Genomic DNA, 20116 nt, shown 5'->3' with positions numbered 1-20116 from the left:
GCTATCTAAATCAATCACATTATCTTCGTCTTCGATCACAATCACCCTTGTTAGTCTCTCCTTCAACCAATCTGGAATAGCGGACCTTGTCTCTCTAACTTGTATTTCTTTAGGCAACGGCTCTTCTTTCCGGAGAGGAGATGTCGCTTCATCATCATTCTTGTCTTCATGTAGCTCATTGACCTGGGGAGATTGACTTGATGAACGTTGAGATGCCTGTCCTTCTTCATGTTTATCATTCTGAACCATGGATTCCATAGATTCTTCCACTTCAAGTGTCCTCTTCTCTTGTCGAGAAGATGTGCCGGATGAGCGATCTCGATTGGCCTCTTGCTTCTTCTTGGAAGATTCTCTTTTCTCAGGTCTTTCCTTCCTCTTCGCACCTCTAGGGTGAGGATTGCCTTCACTTACGCTTCTGGGGTGAGGATTGCCGTCGCTTGTACTTTTAGGATGAGGATGACCTTCACTTGCACTTGCTCCTCCTTCTGTCGATCTTTCCTCCAAAGTAAAAGTCATAGATATATTTTGCTCTCTCAACTTTTGATGTTGCACATCCACCCATCTGCGAGTACAGGACAAAACTGGAGCCATCAAAGTTTTTAAGTCCACAATCTCAGGTTCGTTCCAATCTATCTTTACTGCCTTGTCATCTCTATCATAAGATGACTGGAGGTGCTTGCCACTGTCCTGAGCTTGATCGGCCACTCTGTAAACTTTGCATTTCCTGATGAAATCCAAAGGCAATCTGGAATGCATCTTTCTTCTCACTTCTAAATCGTCTGAGAGATTCATCCAAAAGTCCTCTACCTGACATTCATGCTTGTACTTTCTACCAACTGTCTCCTCTATATACCCATAAGGATCGAAATTCTCCCTTAATGAAAAGAATGAAAATGAATATAAGGCCAACTCTCTTTTTGCATCATCTAAAGCTGGAGCATTAGGACATACCTCAGCTGGATTTCCTAGTATGATAGGTATAGGAATTCCATTTCCATGCCTGTGTCTGAATGCCTTTGCATAAGCTGCCAACTGCCTAGTCACCTCAAGTAATACTATCCGGTCTGTCGGATATCTTGGCAACATATATGGAGGTGAAGGACATCCATGAACTCTAATATATGTAAACTTCTGGAATTGGATAAACCAAGCACCGTACCTCTTTACAAGCTCTTGTGCCTTTTGAGATATCCGATTGTGAATCCTGCCTTGCAGTGTCCTGGTGATGTTCATCGCGAAGGTATCATTGACTAACTTGTAGTTGCTTCCTGGTGGATGATGCAAATGAACATAAGAATCACAAACTCTGACTTCTCCGGGTCCTCTTCCAATCACTCCTCTGTGAGGTAGTCCTGCATATTCAAAACTCCTGATCAAGGCATACATGATGTACGAGCTCATGTGGAAGGATTTAGTAGCCTTTAGTGTTCTCAACTGCACGTCCAAGCAATGGCTAATAATTCTAGCCCAATGAATTGTTCCTTTTCCTTGAACTATCACTTGGATGAAGAAGAACATCCACTTCTTGGAAGTCGATCCTATGTGGTGTGTTGGGAATCTTGCTCAGGCGAGGACGACTTTTGAGTAACCAATTCTTGTTGATGATGCTCAAGCAAGTGTCTGGATCATCTTCGTACATGGATCTAGCTCCTTCCAAACTTTTGTAAATCATATCTTTATGTTCTGGTAGGTGAAGAGCTTCACTGATAGCCTCCTCTGAAAGATAAGCCAAAGTGTTTCCTTCCTTGGACACGATCGATCTTGATTGTGGGTCGTAATGGCGGGCACACTCGATCATCAACTCATGGCACTGGATTGCTGGAGGGAAGCCGGGCGCCTTGATAATGCCACTTTCAATTATTCTTCTTGCGACAGGTGATGGCTTTCCAATGTAAGGGACCTCTCGAAACTTCTTCACACTGAAGTTTCCCAAGTTGGTATCTCCAATGTTGCTCCACTTTGACACGATCTTGGTCTCCATTTCTTCATTCCTTTGATCTTCCTTCATGAGAGCCGGACGACTGGTGGATGCTCCTGCCTTTGGGGTCGCCATCTTGACACCTACATAACATTTCATAATGAGCAATATACCTTGGAACGTAGAAATATAGATTGGATTTAAGTTTTGAAAATTTAGGAAACTTCATGATAAGTCTTTGGATTATCATTTCCTAAATATGACTATGCGATTGGAAATTTAAAATTTCAAAATTTGAATGAAGGAGATCTTGCCATACCTCTCTTTGAGAACTAGCTCTAAAAAACGATGCAAAAATTAAGAAATTTGCTAGGCAAAATGAAGATCGAAGCCCTCTAGCAAAGGCGCCTCCTTCATCAACTTCACCACCCTTGGGGTCTTCAACGCCTTGAGGGAAAATTCGCTCCACCTTCAACAAAATTCGCACTTCTCCTTGGATCTAAATTCGCACTTCTCCTTGGATCTAAATTCGCACTTCTCCTTGGATGAGATCTCGCTCCTTCTATTGTTTCTCCAAATCGCATTTAAACAATGATTGAATGATGGATTAAAACGCTATAACATACCTCCCTTATATAGGCGCTCATGCATTGCAATCCCCATAGGCCGACTTGGAAAATAAAACAAAAATAAACAAAATTTAAATAAAAGAGGAGGCCGACCCTTATAAAAATATTAAAATAATACCCCAAGCGCACTCCTTTTTTATTTAATTTAATAATAATTAATTTAAATGCCTTTGCAATTAAAGTTTCGAATTTTTAAAAGGCTAAATTAATTATTAAATGCCTTATGCGAACTCATTAAATGCCCATTTAATTAAATATTTCACGTTTTTAACAAATTTGGCATTTAATGTAATTCAAAAAATTATTGGCGCCTAGGCATGGGAGATATAAGGGACATTATCAACATCGCTTTGGTCCCTGGGAGAGGGACAGGAGCGCCCATGTATTTTGGTCCTCCATCCTTCATTTTTTACGTTTGAAACTTCATTCTTGATGTTCGAAATGGCGTTTTCTTCTGGAACTTTAAGTTCAATTCATGTGATCCTTGGAAGGGCGAACCTTGGAACATTTTTGCCCTGGTCCCTTGGAGAGGGACAGGAGCGATTTTCTACTTTTGCCCTTGATCTTTATCTTCTAGATCGCCAATTCATGATGTGAGATAGGCAATGATCATCATCTCTCGTTCTATGCATGTTTTGCTTGTTTTCTCAAGGCAAAAATTGACCTCCTTAGGATTTTCGCCCTGGTCCTCCAGTGAAGGATAGGAGCGATTTTGGATTTGTGCTTAAGTTAGTCAATTTTTAGGGTTGGTTCCTTGTTCATTGCCCTTCGACAGACATTTTGACTTTTGTACAACCTTGCTTTGGCGTGGCTTTGGAAGGGAATGATTGCTTTTATGAAAATCGCCTTGGTCCTTGAGTGAAGGACAAGAGCGCCATTTAGTTCTTGGTACAAACCCTTGATCGTGTCAACTTCCAATTGCCTTCAAGGTGAAAAAACGTCATTGTTTACTCCATCTTGAACGTTGGAAACGAAATTGGCATTTTTAAAATTAGGCATACTTGAATATTTCGCTCTGGTCCCTTGGAGAGGGACAGGAGCGCTTTGGCCACTATTCGTCCAGTTGTGTGGTCTTTGCAACTTTGTTTTCCCTTGAAGCTTTCCAAATATCATTTTCATCATGTGCCTTGGCTTGGATTCGACCACAGTTAGAAGGGAAACTTGATAATGCATTTTCGCCTTGGTCCCTGGGTGAGGGACAGGAGCGCCTTGGCCAAAATAGGCTCCACTTGTGTTTTGCAAACTTTCGAAATTATCTTCAATGGATCGATTATGCCTTCCTTTACTCATCCCAAACGTAAAAACTTGCTTCACTTTTGCCAAAACTTGTCTTTTGAGAAAATCGCTCTGGTCCCTGGGAGAGGGACAGGAGCTTCCTTTAAAATCGCCTTGGTCCCTGAGAGAGGGACAGGAGCGCCTTAGCCAATTTGGATCGATTTTCTCCATTGTGGTCCATTCAAGTTATATTCAACGGATAAAACACACTTTCCTTGTTCTTCTCAAAACGCGAAATCATTTAAATCTTGCAAGGATAAGGCGAACTTGGAATTCAAGCTCCGGTCCTTCAGTGAGGGACAGGAGCGATTTTGTCATCTTAGCATATTCCTTGCTAGTTGGTCGCTCAAATTATATTCAATGGACAAAACGTGTCCTTCTTGATCTCTTCCAATCATAAAATTGTTTTGGTCCTGCAAGGACAGTGCAAATTTGAAAATCAAGCTCCAGTCCTTCGGTGAGGGACAGGAGCGATTTTTGTCTTAAAGGTCAAATCTTTATAATTTTCATCTCCAATCTCCGTTGCTGGGAAAGATATCATCGTTTCGCAAGCTATGAACAAGAGCCCAAATCCAAAAAATGTCCAAGAAGATGTGTTTGAAGAAAATCGCTCTGGTCCGTGGGTGAGGGACAGGAGCGAACTTGTCTTGTTAGGCCAAAAGTCCAATCTTTCATTGCCAACGACCAAGTCTGGATACTCCTTTATGCTCGTTTCATCCCTCATCGCGTCCTTGATGCTTCAGTTCGATCAAATGAGGCCCAAAATGATCTAGATGAGCCATTTCGCCCTGGTCCTTCAGCAAGGGACAGGAGCGATTTGGCTTTAAACCTTAAAAACTTGTCATTTTGAGTCTTCAAAATCTTCAATTCCCGTTCGATCATATCCCCTGGCGACCCTGCAAAAAGCAAATAAAACAAGTCAATAACCAAAATGCACAAAATATCATTTTCGCCCTGGTCCCTGGGAGAGGGACAGGAGCGATTTTGCCCTTTTGGAGTTAAAATATCAAAATCTAGGTCTTCAGATCACTTCATCATGCAGGGCTAGGTCGTCTCCAAGGCCAAGAATTGGTTACCTTACTTCAAAAAAAATTGGTCAAAATTCACCCAGACAAAATGCATAATTTAATCATCAAAATGCTATCACTTAGACCTAACTTGAATTTGCCCTCAAAATCTTGACTGGACTCATCCTGAGACATACTCAACTTCCTGACAGACTCAGGCTATTCCAAAATTGCAATCTTAGCGAGGATGCTTAATAATCTTTTCAAAATTGAACTGGACTTCGGCCTGAAAATATCAAAAAGGAAACCCTAAGGCTTAACCCTAGTCCAGACGACTCACTCACTTACTCAAAACCCTAAAAGCAGAGAGAAGAACAGGCAAAACAAAAGCAAAAAAGAGGGGGTCCCCATTTTAATGGGGCGATGTGTGAAATGGTCACAACAATGACGTGACTCCTTGTGTGGAACTGTGTGTGAACTTTTTGGGCCAAACCTATTTCATATTTGATAAATGAAGTGTAGCATGTGTGTCTACTGGAGATTGCATGTGGACAATCTTTTGGACCAGTTTAACCTACCTTGTGAAGCGTGTTGCGTTCTCCTGTGTATTAATTTGCATATGGGCTATTGGACTCAGACTACTACATGTTTGATGAAGAAAAGTTGTGTGGCTGACTTGTAGATGACTTGTAGTTGTAATTGTAATTATGACACATATTCATATGTCCTAGATTCATTTCAGTGTGTGGTTCTTAGTGTGACGTATGTACTTTTGAGGATACAAGTTCAAAATGGAGAGTTTGCCCAAGCTCTAGAAGAGCAATATGATCCAAATCAGCCAAGTGTTGGTAATCAAGCTCACATACAAGGAGATTCTACTTTTGTCAACTGGCAAGAAGCAAAATTATGTGGTATAAACTAGACAAGAGGTGATATTATGGCACAATACACAAGGACAAAAAAGAGAGCGATAGAAGGTGCCACACCTTCAACAACATCCCAAGTTCCAATGCCCAAAGCAACTGGCCAAGATACAAGTCCAAATACCATTCAGGGGAGCAAAAGGCAGGAGCCTAGGTTGCCCCAATAACAAGGACAAACCTTGTTGTTCTAAAGGGGCCTCCAAAATTAGTTGGTGTTCCTTTCAACATAGTTGACCAATGAAGAAGGCTAGTCTCAATGTCACTATGTGGGAAGCTCTTTCTATCTCAAAGGGATTTGGTTAAGAAGGCATTGAAGGACATCAACCAATCAAATGACCTTCAACAACATCCCAAGCTCTAATGCCCAAAGCAACTGCCCGAGATACAAGTCCAAATACCATTCAGGGGAGAAAAAGGCAGGAGCCTAGGTTGCCCCAATAACAAGGACAAACCTTCTTGTTCTAAAGGGGCCTCCAAAATTAGTTGGTGTTCCTTTCAACATAGTTGACCAATGAAGAAGGCTAGTCTCAATGTCACTATGTGGGAAGCTCTTTCTATCTCAAAGGGATTTGGTTAAGAAGGCATTGAAGGACATCAACCAATCAAATGACCTTCAACAACATCCCAAGCTCCAATGCCCAAAGCAACTGCCCAAGATACAAGTCCAAATACCATTCAGGGGAGCAAAAGGCAGGAGCCTAGGTTGCCCCAATAACAAGGACAAACCTTTTTGTTCTAAAGGGGCCTCCAAAATTAGTTGGTGTTCCTTTCAACATTGTTGACCAATGAAGAAGGCTAGTCTCAATGTCACTATGTGGGAAGCTCTTTCTATCTCAAAGGGATCTGGTTAAGAAGGCATTGAAGGACATCAACCAATCAAATGATGAGATAGTGGTTGACAAGGAGTTAGTTTCAACCAGTCTAGTACAACCCAAAGAGGAAAAAGATTCAAGCAAAATTAGTAAGCCTCCCCCTTCTATCTCTCCTTAATTATAGGAGAACTTAGTTCACAACTGCATGATAGGTTTAGGAGCTAGTTGCTCTATCATGCCTAAGAAGTTAGTTGACCTTCTTGGCATGGAATATAAACCTATGACTAAAGGGGTTGTCCAACTAGATGGCACTTTTGTTAGGATGGTAGGGGTTGTTAAAAATTTGAAGTTAACCTTGCATGCATGCCCTGGTTGCACTGTCTTGCAAGACATCAGTCATTGACCTCCCTGCCTTCTTTACCATCTGTTTGCCTAGAGACATCACAACCAAGATAGGTGGATACCGGTCCCACATGCCATTTCAAACAAGGTACGGTACCAAGGCTACCACAAAAGCAGGACCCATTGCAAAAAATCACATTGAGTCCTATACCCCCAACCCTATAAACATGAATTGCACTTTGTGTGAAGAGGGGGAGGAGTGTATTGTTCGTGAGCCTGCTACTCTTCTAGAGGAGGTTCTTGATTGCTTTCTAGATGAGAGGGGCAATGCTTTTTAGTTTGATCCATTAGTTGAGACTGAGGAGATTGAGCTTGACACCTATTGTATTCATGAGGAGAATGCTCCTATTCCTAACCTCATCAAGACACAAGAAGATTCAGAGGGGTTATGGAGCATGTTTTTTGATGGTTCAAGAAACAAGAATGGTGCAGGCGTTGGTGTAATGCTTGTTTCTCTTGAGCAGGAGAAATATTTCTTCTCTTTTAGGCTTCATTTTTGTTGTACCAACAACATGGTTGAGTATGAAGCCCTGATCCAAGGTCTCCAACTTGCACAAAAAAGAAAGATTGGATCGTTACAAGTATTTGGGGATGGGAGTTGGTTGTTAATCATGTCAGAGCTTAGAGCATAGCAAAGAACATTTTACTTAATCATGCAAACACAAAGTTTGGGACTTTGATTGTAGGATTTGAAGCCTTCAACATCCAAAGCATTCCTAGGAGTCAGAATAAAGACGCTGATAGATTTGCAGCAATTTGTGCTCAATTTGATATACTAGCGCATGTTGCAAACAAAAAGGAACAACACATCAGGTTGGTTGTGAGGCCTACTATCCTAAACAATCAAGCAAATTGGTAGGGATTCAAAAATAATCAGCTGATTGCTAATTTCTTGCAAAATGAAGTAGGATTTTCTACTAAAAATCAATCTATGTTGCCAAACCAACATGGGGATTAGATCATGTAGCTCAACTCCGACAAGTTGCCTAAAGGTCTAGTTGGCTTGGAAGGCATATTCAACTCAGATGATCAACTGAAGAAGAAGAAGAAGAACCTAGTTGAAAAGAAAGGCGATTATAAGCCAATTGTTGTTATTGAGGATGGGCCAATAAATGTGGGAAAGATATGTTCCTCAACTGAACAAGAAGCCTTTGTTGAGCTTTGTCAAAAATATGATGACATAGTTGCTTGGACCTATGAAGATTTAAGGGGTTTTGACCCAATCTTAGCTTAGCATACCATAGAACTAGAGCCGGATGCAAAACCAGTTAGACAAAAAAAAGGCCAATAAACCCCAAAATTGAGCCACTAATGAGAAAGAAGTTGACCAAACTTATAGAGGCCAACATCATCTTTCCAATCAAACACTCCTCTTGGGTGGCTAACCTTGTCCCTGTAAGTGAGAAGAGTGGGGAAATTAAATTGTGTAGATTTTAGGGACCCCAATAGAGCTTCTCTAAAAGATCATTATCCCCTTCCCTTAATGGAACAAATTCTACAAAAAGTTAGTGGCTCAGAAAGATTTTCATTCTTAGATGGGTATTCAGGTACAATAAGATTTTGGTCCAAGAGTCAAACTGGTATAAGACTGCAGTTACTACTAAGTGGGGTACCTATGCTTATTGTAAGATGCCTTTTGGGCTAACTAATGCAGGTGCTACTTTTCAAAGAGCAATGAACGTGACTTTCAAGGGTGTATTAGCAAAGTTCGTGCTTATATACCTCGATGATATAACCGTTTATTCAAACCATGTAGCTGATCATTTTGATCATTTTGAGCAGGTGTTCATGAAATGCAAGGAATATGGCGTCCTTGAACCCAAGCAAATGTGTATTCGATATTGACTAGGGAAGATTGGCGGGACACACTGTATCTAAGGAGGGCTTAGCTATTGACCTAGAACAAGTGGAGGCCATTCTTTCTCTTCTACTCCCTAGTCTTGTTAGGATCAACTTTGTGAGGAGGTTCCTTCCAAACCTATAATGTCCCCTTTCTAGTACACATTTTATGTTGTTGTTAGCCTTTTTCTCCATGGTCCCGTAGGCTAACTAGGACATAAAAGGGATCTTGAGGATATTTGGCCTAGGCATTTCCAGTTTCAAGCCAATTCGAGTTGATTTGATGCAGTTTTGGGGAACTTACTATTTTTAGGAAGTCATCTGACTAGGGCAGTGACTCAGCTTTTTTAGTGCATTCTTGAATGGCAACAATGTTGGTGGTGATAGTTGAATACCGATTGGGTAATTTACTTCTAATCGAAGATATATATTATTTAACGATAAAGTCTAAGTTATAAAGTTAAATTAAAATATTTTAACTTTATCGTTATTTAAATATTTTAGTGGGACCTTAAAGTTAAGTGTTAAAAGTATTAAATGCCCCCTTTCTTTAAAAAGGTACATGGGCGCCCTAATGAGGAGATTCTATTATTAAAATAAAAGTGATTTCTATTATCCCACATTGCCTGTGAGTTGGGTCGACTTCCTTGGAGAGTGAATAAATAGAAGTGTTGAGAGCTCTTTCAACATGCTTGGTTGGAGAATTTGTGAGTATATTGCTGGGGTAATTTCTTAAGGGTTTGTGAGGACGAAATCCCTCATGAACGACATTCTCTTCGCTGTTGCAAGATACAGTCAGGAGGATTATTGAGTGTTCTCATTCAAGAAACACAGTTGGACTTCAATGTTGGGTTGATATCTGTAGTCTAGTTTCTGAGCACTTAGGGCAGATTTTGGAGAAGATTGTTAGAGCAGATTTTGAGGACATTGGTGGCAGCCAAAAATAATTAAAAAAAATATTTTGCTACAGTATTGTTGCTACAATGACTCTGCTACAGTGTCGTCGCTACAGTAACTTTGCTATAGTGTCGCTGCTACAGTAACTTTGCTACAGTAACGTTACTACAGTGATTTGCAGATTTTCAGTCATTTAAAGTGTTGTTCGGGTGGATTTTATGAGCAGCTCAAACTAAAGTATTGCTGCATTTTCTGTGTATGTTGGATTTAGATAATAGGGGATATTTTATGAACTGGGTTGTCAATATTTATTGAAAAATTGAATATTTAAGCTTGCAGAAAAATCTGGAATTTTTAGTATTGTATTTCCTATGTAGTGTTCAAATTTTGCTAAGTTTAATTTTAATGCAATATATTCTATTTTGCTGCAGTCTATTGGTATGAATAAACATTGAATTCATTATCAAAACTGTTATCACAAAAGCTTGCACCCTTGCTGAGCTATCAACTCAACAACCTTGCGAAACATGGAAACAACCCCAAAGTGTGGGACCTTGTGCAAGGGGGTTGAATCTCCGAAGAAGGCCAGCTTCCTTCTCATTCTAGGTGCAGGTGTTGAACCAACTCAACACTTCAAAACTTACTACTAAGCCTATCCTAACAACTTGCAGAGGAAAAGGAAGAGAAAATTGCTTAAAATGAAAGGAGGTGATGCACCAAGAAGAGATTGTTTCCCTCCCTACTGAGATGACACAAATAATTGACCGAAACACCCAAGAAATGAAATGCACAACTTCAATTGTATAAGTGGTCCCAATATGTGTTTGGAGGTTAGAATTTGCTAAGTGACAAGAGGGGAGAAGGATTCCCACAAGTCACACTCAGAAAACAAGCTAACACAACATACATGTGAAAGAAAATCACAAACATACACACTTATAATGGAGGTAAGAACACATACACAACATGCATAAGTTGAAAGAAGGCAAGAATGGTGATCTTCAATTAATTCGAGGTCAAAAGCCAATCTTACAGTTGCAAAAATGCAAAAAGATTACAAGTCTTCAAGAGAAGAGAAGAGCATAAGAAAGCTCAAGGCAGCAGGGAGAAAACCCTTTACAATGAGGCTTAAAAGCCATTATATAGAAAATGGTCACAAGGGTGATAATGACCCCTGCATGTCAGTCTTGAAGTGCAGGGAAGTGCATGCACTTGGCTTGTACATACAAGCAACCTAGCCATACCACCAAAGGCAATCCTGAGAAGGTGGATTGACTAACCTTCCAAAGTCAGTCATGACATAAGTCATCAAGCATGGCCTCATATCTCCTTGATGGAAATCCTGCCAAAAACACTTAATGCACCCTTGTGGCTCCACAAAAGAAAGCGTACAAGTCACCAAAAATGTCGGAGCATTAAAAGCCTTGAGTGTCGATCACACCATCCGGAAGTGTCGCCAATTGGAAGGAAGCCCAGAGACTTCGGAAGCTCGGACTCCTGAAGTGAGGAAGACAAGGGAAGAACTTCGTAACCTCGAGGTTTCGGGATAGAGAGAAGAAGAGAAGGGAAAAGCCTTTGGAACCTCAGGGTTTCGGAGTTCCGGAGGAACTAGAGAGAGAAGGCAAAAGGGGAAGGAACTTCGGGACCTCGGAGTTCCGGCATTTCGGAGAGAAGGAAGAACGAGGAGGAGGGAACCTCAGAACCTCAGGGTTCTGGGCAAGGCAAGGGAAGGGAACTGCGCAAAGGAACTTTGGAACCTCGAGGTTCTGGAGTTCTGAAGAAGAAAGGAAAAGGGCTAAAGAGAAGAGGAGAACTTCGGAGACCGGAGTCACCGTAGTTGGGGAACTTCGGAGACCGGAGTCAGACAAGGAACTTGGGAACTTGGGGGTTTCGGGGTTGAGGAACTAGGAACTTGGGAACCTGGGGGTTTTGGAGTTTCGGGGTTGAAGGACAAGGAACTTGGGAACCTGGGGTTTTCGGAGTTCCGGTGTAGGAACTTGGGAACCTGGGGGTTCCGAAGTTCCGGGGTAGGACAAGGAACTTGGGAACTTGGGGGTTTCGGAGTTTCGGGGTAGGAACTTGTGAACCTGGGGGTTGCGGAGTTTTGGGGTAGGAGGACAAGGAACTTGGGAACTTGGGGGTTCTGGAGTTCCGGGGTTGAGAACAGAAGAAAAGCTAAGGGAAGGAAGGGAACTTCGGAAACTTGGAGTTCCGGAGTTCTGGAGCAGGAAAGAAAGAGGCTAAGGCAAAGAAACTCAGAACCTCGGGGTTTCGGAGTTCGGGAGAAGAGAAAGAGAGTGCCAAGGAACTTCTGACAAGGCAACACTTCAAACCATGATTTCGCTGCTTTTCTCCTTGATCAACTAGGCAACACTGGTCCATGGAACATATCTTTGATCGGTTCTCACTGATGGACCAAGGGTGTCATAAAATGACAACAAAAACCATTTGCAAAAATCATGATTCAAACATTACAAACAAACCAAAAAAAAGGGAGATATAAGGGTGTATGTTACAAAACCTTGCTAGAATGGTAAAACCATAGAAATGAGACTTGGACTCGGTACAAACTTGACAGAACTCGACAAGGTGAAAAACCCAAAAAATTTATAGATTGTTAAGGATTTAAAACTTGTTTAATGCACTCTTTATTAAATAAACCTTAAAGACACAATAACATCATCAAATAGAAGCTAATTTGATCACATACACAAGTATGCATCGATCACATAAGTATAAACGCAAATTGTAGTTGAAGGAATTAACAAACTTAGATATATAAATATTGTCAAATGTATACAAAACTTATGGAATATGGAATACATGACATCAAATGTTCCAAACAAATATCAAAACAATAACTAGAAGTCTATGGCTCAGAGGAGCCTGCATCCCTCCTATGAAGGTGTCTAAGGTTGATGCCACTAACTAATAGAGGTTTGGGAATGGAGGCACTAATGGGTTTGAGGGGGTAGCAATGATAAGCTGCACAAGGTGTTGGATATGAGAAAAACCCAATGATAGAAGGGGTGTGGGGTTCCCATGGGTCGGAAGAGGGGTTTTGGGCCTCTAATTTTTTTTATAGAGAAAAACGTCAAAAAAGTCCATTTTTGTAATTTTTTCTATGTTACCTCGAGTTTTCGAGATCGGGGGACGGGGAAATGGGTTTGCGGGACGGTTTTTTTTTCCTAGAGTAGGGGACGACAATGGGGACAGCTATATAAAAAATAGGGAAATTTTAAAATATATAGGGAAATTTTAAGTATTCGTATAAAAACATGGATAAAGCATGCTTATATACATTATAAAACCTTAACATATAATGTTTGTGCTAAATAATTTAAATTGAGAGTTTGCATGAGAGTGGAAGTCAAACAAATAATCAAAATTCAATCATTAATTTTATGGGACAGCCAGAGTACGGATTTTCGAAAGTTTCCGAGTTTCTGGGATTGGTCAAATCATGTTGGAAATGCGTCCCTAGGTAACATTGAATTTTTTGAGATTTAAAAATAAATAAATTTGGAGTCAGGCAAAGTCTAGGCATTAGGACTCGCCGAGTTTGAGCCGAGTCTATGAGTCTCGAGACTCGCCACAACTCGCCCAAGACTCGGAGGAGTCTGAGTTTCGGGCCCTTGGGAGTTGCCCAGGGTCACTTGGCTTGAGACTCGTCGAGTCCTGGCGAGTTATGGAACTCTGGGTAAAATCTCTCACCTCCATGTTAAAGAAAAATTTAGCCTTTAGTTGGACCAAGGAAGGGAAGGCTAGTTTCGAAGAGATCAAGCAAGCAATTGCTCAAGCTCACACTCTTGTCAATCCTAACTATGAAAAGGATTTTATCCTCTATACCTTTGGAGGAGGATCAAGCATCTCAATTATTCGAACACAAGATAATTTGGAGCAGCCCATTGCTTTCTTCAGTAAAGGATTAAAGGATTATGAGCTCAGGTACAACTATGTAGAGAAGCAAGTCCTTCCTGTCGCTAGAGCATTGAAGAAATTTAGACATATGTTGTCTAACAGTAGGATTCAACTCTTAGTCCGACATGCTAGTGTCAAAGATTTCCTTTTAAATAAGGACATCAATGAGAAGAGGGCTGGGTGGATAACCAAGGTCATGCAATATGACATCAAGATCAAGATCACCAAGCTTGTAAGAGGCAAGGGCCTATGCGAACAACTTGTCTCATCTTTTGAGACTCCTTCAAAGGTCGCCCTTGTGTTACAAGAAGATCAACCAGTTGGCAGTGACACTCAGGTCAGTTGGGTAGTGACGTGACCACCTTCTTAATGGAAGGTAGATATTCCCAGGGTCTAGATAGGATCAAAAGAAGACATTTCAGGTTGCAATCGATTCCCTAAGTGTTAGTGGGTGGCACCCTTTTCAGAAGAGACTCTAATGGAGTCTTATTAAGATGTATTGAGCAAAATCAGGTCAACGAATTATTAGAAGAATTTCATGATGGCTCTTCAGGGGGCCATTTGTCTACAAGGACTACAACTGTCAAAATAATGAGTGCTGGTTATTACTGGCCAACCTTATTCGGTGACTCACATAGATGAATGAAGTATTTCAAGAAATGTGCCTTCTTCTTAGGAAATCAAAGGCTAGTTGCCCTTCCTCCACCCCATTCAAGCAGACCAGCCATTCACACAATGGGGTTTAGACTTCATTGTCATGATAAATCCACCTTCTAGTGTTGTGACAAGTGGATCTTGGCAGCTACAAACTACTTCACCAGGTGGATGGAAGCAGTTGCATTGAAGGACGCCACATAAGCCTCAGTATTAGAATTCCTTGATGGAATTGAACTAGATTCGTTGTCCCTTCCACCATCATATCAGATAATGCTAAGGCATTTGTTGGAGCCCAAATCAGTTCTTGGGTAGTTAAGCATGGTATATACTTAAAGACATTATCAAATTATTACTCCGAGCGTAATGGCTTAGCTAAGTCTTCCAACATTATTTGAACCTCATCGAGATAATCAAAAGAACAATTGAAGATAACTAGATGTCTTGGTTTGACTTCCAAACCAAGCCTATGGAGAGAGATGTTTATGATGATTTCGGTACTAGTGAGATGGAGAATGCCTTATTCAAAAGACAACCACTCTTGAGGGGCACAATGATTATACTTTCTCTGAACAAAGCAGTTCGCCCTTTAACACATGGGATCCGGGTGTGTTGGCACCTAGGTATGATAGGAATCTTGTATGGATGAATTTCTTTTTGATCATGACGATTTTCTAATCTTAGAGCACAATGTATGCATTGAGGATGGTATTAAGGAAGCTGATTTTGGAAAGAATGGTGATGGTCATGAACATAAATCTGATTTATTGCATGGATCCGATTCTGAGCAAAGGCTTCGTGAAATTGTTGATTTAGATCCACATCCTATTGTTGAGCATATTTATCAAGTTGGTAAAGGAGAGACACCTAAGATTCAAGACAGCCATGGAGTCACTATTGACAAGTATGACATACAGTCTGATTTTGATATTCATCATAGTAGCAGTTCAGTATCCTTCAATGATCATGATTAGCAAAATCATTTTTGGTTGTCTACTGAGAATGAAATACAAGTTTTAACTAGACTAGATGGCACACATAGGCATGTGGATAACTTAATTCAAAACACACCAAGAGGTCATAGTGAGCCAATTATTTCCCTTGCTGTGCATACGGAAGTTCTTTTTCTTTTCATGTTTATCTTAATTGTAGCTCTTTTTGTATTGATGATGTTTGCTCCCTTTTTTATGTTTGGATCTTCATCATCACTGGTTTGATTTTTTGCATGTGGACACTCAGCAACAAAATGTCCTACTTTTCCATAGTTTAAAAAATTTAAAGTGTAGCTTACCTTTGTATTTACCAGATCCTTTCTTAAGCTTTCTCACAAAATGGGCTTCCTTTGCCTCTGATTCATTGTTGGATCTATTGCAGTCCCCATTTCATATGCAGTGAGGCTCCCATGTGATTCATCCATTGTTAATGTATCTAGATCCTTAGTTTCTTCAATGATGGAAACTTTGGCATCAAATCTCAAGGGAGAGACCTTAATGCTTTTTGCACAATCATTGAATCTTCCATCTTTTCACCAAGCCCTCTAATAGTGTTGACGATTTCATCCACATGAAGGAGGTAGGTTGTAATATTTTTTTCAACTTTCATTTACAAGCTCTCCAATTGTCTTCTATGGGTTTGGATCTTAGCCTTCACTTTATCATCACCTTCATAGATGTTTTTAAGTTTGTCCTAGATTTCTTTTGTTGATTCACAATGCATCACCTTGACAAACTCTAATTCTAATAAACCACACAAGGTAGCATTCATAACTTTTGCATTGTTTTCACTTGCCTTCTTTCTAGTTTGATCTGTCGGTGGAGATGATGGAGTTGTATAACCATTCACTACTAATTGTCAAATATCAAAATCAAGAGCTATTAGATAAGTTTGCATCCTTATGTTCCACAATGCATAGTTTGTTTTGTCAAACAATGGAGCTCTATTCGAGGAGAAATCTTCTTGATAAGCCATGTGTGTTCTCGAGATCTTGTAACGTCCCCACTATGAGGCCCAGAGGACTTAATCAAATAAACTCCAGAATAATATTTTTTAAAAGTAAAGTAAACCATACTTATGCATAGAGTTACATGATACAACATGATAAGAGAAAAGATGTACAAATAATAGCAAGCAATAGTCCTCAAGGCCCCATAACGATGTTGCTCCAAATAATAACATTATCCAAACATACAAGAGCATAAGAAACCTCATAAAATATATTAAGATCGTCTATTACAAAGGATCATGATACACATTACATTGCCATGAAAAATATACATATGATCATCAGTTACATTACAGAGTATCCATATGGATATAAACTCGAAGAGTACAAATAAGAAATAAGTATATAGATCAGGATCAAAATGAGAGTCTTCAATCTTCCCATGAGCCTTCATGAACATGAAGCAGAACGAACAAAACCCATACCCATAAATTCCTCCAGAAATTCTTCACGAAAACCAGATTTCTTTTCCTTCCTTTTCAAAAAAGCAGGAGATATGTTTTTTTTTTCCAAAAAGTAACTCCCCAAACAAAATGCATGCTAGATTCCTCTCATTAATTCCAATACTTAATTATATTTCGCAACTCCCTTACACATTCAAATTTTAAATAATTAAATATTAATTATTATTATTTAAATAGATTTTCCATGAGCACAATTAAAATACCCAATTAAATATTTAATTCCCTTTTAAATAATCATTTTCAGAATAGATAAATAATTTAGATTATTTAACTCAACAATATAGTTTAATATAACATACTACAAATTTTCCATTCATTAATAACTTTAATAAATTAAATTCATTAACTCCTTGATAGTATTAATATTAATACTCTCTCACTATTAAATATAGATAAATATTAAACTATACACAAGAGAAATGAACTGCGACTAGCCAAAACACGAAGGACCAACATGGCTAACAACTGACATGACCGGACAACGAAGAACAAGGATACCTGACTGGGAACTCGGTCCCGTAGGAAGGATGGTCACGTCAAGGGTTTGACTGATAACTCCATATTTTCCACATTACCATTGGGTCATAGAGCACCTTCAGACCTGACGGTTCAGATGGAGTCGATGCTCGGTACCTGCAGTTGCATCACTGAGAAAACACACATACATTTCTCCAACATTTACAGGCACACCAGACACCGATGGAGGAGAGTCATGACATTTCGTGTCCCTCCAAAGTGGGTGATGGAAGATCATCTCCTCGCACCCCATGTAGACTCGTACCCATACAAAAGAACAAACACAAGATAAATCTCATACATAAAGTAGATATGTCAATTGAAGGTCAGTACATAAGCATATTATCTAACATCTAAACGTCCATAGAGATAAAATGCATAACCAACATCATATCATAGAATCATGCTAAAAGTCATTACATTAGAGCATATCATCCAATCACATAAACAACAAAAGAGGTCAACCAGAGTCAAACTGGGTTAAAGAGAATCTGATCAAGGGAGGGGACATTACAGATCTACCTTCTAGCTGTAAGACTATTTTCAAAGGAACTTGCTCTGATACGAATTGGTGAGTACACACTTATATTGGAGAGGGGTGGAGGAGGGGGGCGAGAGGGGTTGGTGGTTGAATCAGTGTAAGACATTTTTTTACTTATTAAAAACTAACAATCCAAATAAAGCAATCACATAAGATCTAACTAGGAAACGCAAGATTTTTGTGGAAAGCTTTTTGGGAAAAAACCACAGAGGAATTGCTTGGATCTATTGTCCAAATCCAGCCACAAAAAATTTCTTACAAATCTTTGTAGACACCAACCCATTGGAGACACCAATCCTTGCTACTAAGCACCAACTTAGCAAGAGACACCGATTTCTTCTATTGAGAGGCACCAACCTCCAAATGAAAAAAAAAATCAATTTTTTATATGCTGTTATGATAAACACATTCTTAGAAACTGCGAGATTATCTGCTTTAGTAATGCTTTTTACCTTAAATATTGCAGGCCAGCATATAGGCACATAGTGACAACCAAAATATGGGTGCACTATTCGGTGGGTATATTTTGTGTTATGGTAAATATTTAGAATTTGTTGTGATATTGATTGCAACAATGTAGGGAAGCTCCCCTTTATTTAGTTGAGTCAGAAGTGAATGAGGTCCTACCCACCTCTACAATTGGTTCTCAGTTGCGCAACTTGAATATAGATTTTGTGGTATTCTTCCTTTCTTTGACACCGCTAGCACTTGGGTGACAACCCAGACTTAAGGATTTAGGACCTACAACTTGGATCATCAACATGGCCCATTGCCTTCCTATAGTTACTTTTAGATATCAGGCTTGATAGACGATTCCAAGGAGAAGTAGATTTAAACTTTAATTATGGCTACTGTGAATAAACAGGAGTTTAATTTCAGTTCCTTGGCCTCATCATATTTTGATCAATATCATTTTGGATATAAAAGAAATCTCTGATCATCTGTGATGACATTTTTGAAGTTATTTTTTTGACATTTTCTATTAGGTTAAATTAACACAAGCAAGGAAATTTCTCTCTAAATAATTTGTGCATTTTATTGTGTACAATTCTTTGCCTCTATTTTTCTTTGCTCATTCTGTTTTGTATCAGAATTCTATCATAATATTTTATGTTTTTAAGAAGCTTTTGCATTCTTCTTTCATATTTACCGGCAGCATCTCAATTTAGGAGTTAAATGCCATATAAGATATGGATCATATGAGATGAATGTGGTGCTGAAGTGAAATCTTAAAGCTAAAGACAATTCTGCATATATTTTTCTGACAGTTTACTTGTGTCAGTTATTTTGGCTGCAGAGACTAGATGTCGTAAATTTGTGCACATGGAAATTATTGACGGGTACAGATAAATCAAAAACAACAAAAAATGCAACTGCCTGAATTATCCATGTTATTGTGTTTCATCCTGGTCCATGTTAATGCACGTTGAACTATTTATTGTAATCTTGACATAATAATCTGTATGTTTATGTATTTATATAATGCATATTGTATGCTAAAAATGATTTTGATTCATTTGCATCCTCTGATTATTGAAAGCTCGAGTGCATAGACTTCTATTGTCAATGTTACGTGCAATGACGTAATAGCAAATTTAGACCTGCTGGAAAATCACAATTATTTCTTATATTTATGTAAAATACCAGTAAAGTTGGTTGGTGTTAACTGTCGTTCAAAGAATATTGCATGAAGGGAGCATGTTGTCTCTTCTGTTGCTTTGGCAGAGTTCTAAAGGTTTATCATTTTGCTTGAGAGCAATGCTGTTTATGTTCAAATCTTGAATTAGGTCTGTTAAAGATATTTTTGTCATCTCAAAGATATGCAAAGACTGTTCAGATGTTTCTGTAATCTCAAAGACATGCAAAGACTCCAAGTTGTCCACTTTAATATGAGAAAAAATTCCAGAAGCATAAGAGCGTATTTTTTATTTAATATGCATGATAGTATGCTGAAACGGCTTGGTTTCTTTGCAATTCAGTTATCCTTATGCAACCCTAACGTTGGGTTATTAACTGCAACCATTAACCAGGAAAGAATATGGCAATTAGCTTACGTAAAACATGGAAAGTGCTTTAAGAAAAGATAACAACTTATCTTGTTACAACATGTGAAATGGTTGTCTGCTGTTAATTTTTTCTGTATGGCATTCAAAATATGCTTTGCTATGTGCATCTGACTTTTAAAATGTAAATGCTTCTGATTTGGGCTTAAAGTCCATGCAACTTTTAAGTATGGGATTTGAAGTCTGCTGGTGCCTTCATAGGTTTTAGAGAGCCATTGAAATGCCATAAGACCGTAATTAACTTTTGTTTGGT

The 20116-nt window shown here is 39.2% G+C and overlaps 1 protein-coding gene across 4 annotated transcripts in view; it reads left to right on the top strand.

Annotated features, from left to right (window-relative positions):
* Positions 1-19642, top strand: part of LOC131078635 (GTP 3',8-cyclase, mitochondrial) — a 155847-nt gene extending 136205 nt beyond the window's left edge. For all 4 annotated transcript variants that reach the window (XM_058016403.2, XM_058016396.2, XM_058016395.2 and 1 more), the window contains one exon: positions 19083-19642. The gene's annotated coding sequence lies outside the window, so the exon portion shown is untranslated. The remainder of the gene's footprint in view (positions 1-19082) is intronic.
* Positions 19643-20116: the final 474 nt, after the last annotated feature.

This window comes from Cryptomeria japonica, chromosome 4, assembly GCF_030272615.1.
Source record: "Cryptomeria japonica chromosome 4, Sugi_1.0, whole genome shotgun sequence".
In the NCBI taxonomy this organism is placed as follows: Eukaryota; Viridiplantae; Streptophyta; class Pinopsida; order Cupressales; family Cupressaceae; genus Cryptomeria; species Cryptomeria japonica.
The sequence above is the reverse complement of the archived record's forward strand: the minus strand, read 5'-3'. Positions and strand labels throughout refer to the sequence as shown.